This window comes from Bison bison, unplaced genomic scaffold, assembly GCF_000754665.1.
Source record: "Bison bison bison isolate TAMUID 2011002044 unplaced genomic scaffold, Bison_UMD1.0 scf7180017864481, whole genome shotgun sequence".
Lineage (NCBI taxonomy): Eukaryota > Metazoa > Chordata > Mammalia > Artiodactyla > Bovidae > Bison > Bison bison.
The window spans coordinates 2,412,309-2,416,668 of record NW_011495041.1 but is presented as its reverse complement, the minus strand read 5'-3'; positions in this window follow the sequence as shown (position 1 = coordinate 2,416,668).

The window sequence follows — 4,360 nt, the reverse complement described above, 5'->3', positions numbered from 1 at the left end:
AAAGCAAGAGAGTTCCAGAAAAACATCTATTTCTGCTTTATTGACTATGCCAAAGCCTTTGACTGTGTAGATCACAAGAAACTGTGGAAAATTCTGAAAGAGATGGGAATCCCACACCACCTGATCTGCCTCTTGAGAAACCTATATGCAGGTCAGGAAGCAACAGTTACAACTGGACATGGAACAACAGACTGGTTCCAAACAGGAAAAGGAGTATGTCAAGGTTGTATATTGTCACCCTGCTTATTTAACTTATATGCAGAGTACATCATGAGAAATGCTGGGCTGGAAGAAGCACAAGCTGGAATCAAATAACCTTAGGAAACAGAATACAGACTCAAAAAAGGCCTGTATCATGGAAGTATAGGTTAACAACTCTGACACTGCTTTTCATGTATCCTGGAGTTGAACCAATAAGCAAATGGATGGGAGATAATGGGGGTCAGGTTTCTCACTGCTAAAGAAGGTAGATACTTATAAGCAAAAAGGTAAGGCTAAAATTAGGGCTTCCCTGGTAGCCCAGCTGGTAAAGAATCTTCCTGCAGTGCAGGAGACCCAGGTTCAGTTCCTGGGTCAAGAAGATCCCCTGGAGAAGGGATAGGCTACCCACTCTAGTATTCATGGTCTTCCCTGGTGGATCAGATGGTAAAGAAGCCACCTGCAATGCAGGGGACCTGGGTTCAAATCCACCTGCAACACAGGAGACATGGGTTCAACTCCTGGGGTTGGGAAGACTGGAGAAGAGCATGGCAACCCACTCCAGTCTTCTTTCCTGGAGAATCCTATGGACAGAGGAGCCTGGCGGGCTACAGTCCATGGGCTCGCAGAGAGTTCTACACGACTGAATGACTAAACACAGCACAGCAAGGCTAGAATGAACCTGTGGGACTAGATAAAGCCTGGAGACATTGGTGGCCTCCTATTTAATCTAATGTAAAGAGATAAATTGATACAGAAATAAGTATAGATATTTGTTGTACCTGGATTTGCACACATGCATATATTTCCCAGCTCTTTTCACTGACAGAACTTATAAGCAGTGATACCCCAATAGCATTGAGCACACCCAACACCCACATCTTGATTTCTAATACCATTATCAAATAAAAGGAACTAGGACTCCTTGGAGAAATGGCTGTGACAGGGCACATATAAAATGAGCCCAGAGCATCTTGTAGTACCATAAAGTAAGAAATGCTTTAAGTGGGGGGTGGGGGAGTGGGGGGCAATTATATGTCCAAGGGACCTAGGAACCAACCTGAGATAGTTCCCACTGGAACAATTTGTGACAAAATAATTAACAATTTGAGTGAAAAAATAATCCAAACAATCGGATTATAATCTCAGGTATAAATTAATATTTATAAGTCTATACTGCTTTAAAAAATGATTGAAAAATAAATAAATGGGAGAGAAGATCTTCCTTACAAGGTAAGCTTCCTTACAAATGCTTCCTACAAAAGTAATCCCAATAATATATGTAGATATTCCTTGATCCAAGAAGTGGAACTTAGTTCACACACTCCTCCCCCATCCTCCAGTGTAGGCTTGGTGACCAGCTTCCAAAGATTAGAGTATGGCAAAGGAAAAATGGTTGCTTTATAGTGGAGAAACATGACAACCACTACCTTAATTAAGTGATCGCGGTTAACATCACCAGCAGTAAGTGATGTTGCTACCATGCACCCTGATGTGATGAGAAGGGTATTTCACATTCAGAGGATCCTTCCCCAAATCCATGACCCCAATCATATTAAAGACGTCAGACAAAAATCTAAGTGGAGGGACAGTCTAAAAAGATACATCACCCATACTCTTTGAAACTGTCAAGATCACGAAAAATAAGGAAAGACTAGGAAACTGTCAAAGAGCAGATTCGACTGCAGAGCATGACAACTAAACACACTTTGATGGCCTGGACTGGATTCTGGGACAGAAAAAGGGACACTAGCAGAAAAGTTAGTGAAATAACGAATAAAGTCTGGAGTTTAGTTAATAGCAATGTACCCAAGTTGGTCTCTTAGTTTGAACAAGATTACCAAAATATGCATGAAAAATATGGCCATTAGATGAAACTGGGTGAGGCTGTACCAAATTCCTCTCTTCATATTTTCTGCAAATCTAGAATTAGTCCAAGATTAAAAATGTATTCAAAAGAAAACCAAGACCTATGCATATATAGGAACTTGATAAATAATAAAGATGGCACTCCTCACTAACAATAGGTTTTCCACCAGAACACAGGTGTGGTGAAACCCACCACTGAATCTAAGCCAAGCGGCAAACGAAAAGACTCACATCAACTCTGTCATCACTGGACACGCTGCTCAGGTAAGTCTGACGTTCATGCCCATCTGATCTACAAATGTGGGGGGCTGACAGAGGAACCATAAACATTTGAGAAAGAGTCTGCTGAGATGGAAAAGGGCTCCTTCAAGGGTGCCTGTGTCTTGGATAAAGTGAAAGATTAAAGTGAGTGTGGTATCCCCATTGATAGGTAGTACCACCATCAACGTCTCCCTGGGGCAATGCAAGATCAGCAAGCATGACGTGACATCACTGATATCCCAGGACACAGAGACTTTATCAAAAAGATGACTGCAGGCACATCTCAGCCAGACCATGCTGTCCTGATTGTTGCTGATGGTGTTGGTGAATTTGAAGCTAGTGTCTCCAGAACTATGAGCGTGTCCTTCTGGCTTACACACTGGGTGTGAAACAAGTAACTGTTGGTGTTAACAAAAGGGTTCCTACAGCCAGAAAGAGATACTAAAACACTGTTAAGGAAGTCAGCACCTACATTAGGAAAACTGGCTATAAGCCTGACACAATAGCATTTGTGCCAGCTCTGGTTGGAATGGTGACATTCTGGAGCCATGGAAAGTCATCCATAAAGATGGCCGTGCCAGCACAACCATACTGCCTGAAGCTCTGGATTGCATCCAGCTACCAACTTATCCGACTGACAAGCCCTTCTGTCTGCCCTTCCAGGACGTCTATAAAATTGATGGAACTGGTACTATCCCCGTGGAGACTGCTGTTCTCAACACCCAGCATGATGGTCACTTGGCTCCAGGCAGTGATACAAATGAAGTCCAGTCCCTTGGAATACACCATGAAGGAAGCTCTTCCTGGGGAGTCTGTGGGCTTCAGTGTTGAGAAGGTATCTATCAAAGATGTTTGCCATGGCGCCATTCTTATGCTACTGCTACTGCTACGTCACTTCAGTCGTGTCCGACTCTGTGTGACCCCATAGACGGCAGCCCACCAGGCTCCTCTGTCCCTGGAATTCTCCAGGAAAGAATACTGGAGTGGGTTGCCATTTCCTTCTCCAACCATTCTTATGGTGACAGTAAATATGACCTACCAGTGGAAGCAGCTGACTTCCTGACCATCCTGAACCATTCAAGACAAACCAGTGACACCATGCATCTGTGTGCAGTTGTCACACAGCTCACATTGCTTGCAGATTTGTTGAACAGAGGAGTTTTGACTGCTTTTCTGAGAAGAAGCTAGAAGGTGGGTCCATGTTCTGGAAATCTTGCGAGGCTAATATGTGTGTTGAGAGATTCTCTGATCCTCCTTAGGGTCGTTTTACTGTTCATGACATGGGCCAGCCAGTTGCTGTGGGTGTCATCAAAGCAGCAGGCTACTGGAGTTGGCAAGGTCACCGAGTCGGCCTAGAAAGTTCAGGAGGCTAAAGTAATCCCCAATGCCTGCACCCCCATTTTAATAGATGGTAAAAGAATGATCTAGGCACTGTTTGCCTCAATTGGCCATATAAATGTAATAGTAAAAGACTGGTTAATGATAACAATGTTTCATTAAAAACCTTCAGAAGGGAAAGAGAATGTTTGGTGAGCTGGGGGTGGGGAGGTGGAGGTTGTTACTATTGTTGTTTAGTCGCTAAGTTGTATCCAACTCTTTTTGCCATCCCATGGACTATAGCCTGCAGTCTCCTCTGTCCATGGGATTTTCCAGGCAAGAATACTGGGGTGAGTGCCATGCCCTCCTCCAGGGGATCTTCCCAATCCCGGAACTGAACTCACGTCTCCTGCATTGGCAGGCAGATTCTTTACCACTGAGCCAGGAGGGGGGCAATTTTAAATTATTAGCTTTTAAAATAAACACTTTTTAATGGAAACAACTTGACCAAAACTTAGGCACATAATTTTGAGACCCCTGAAAACAAAGTTTAATGAGCAAAAACGGAGGGGGGGAGATGGCCCCAAAGATGAATGGGAAAATGATGGTGTGGTGTATTGGAAAGCGTGCACACAAATTCTGCCCAGCCTGAGCAGTAAGACTGCAGTTCCTTCCTCCAGACGGGGAAGGGTTTCTTCACCCGTCCAGGAACAAT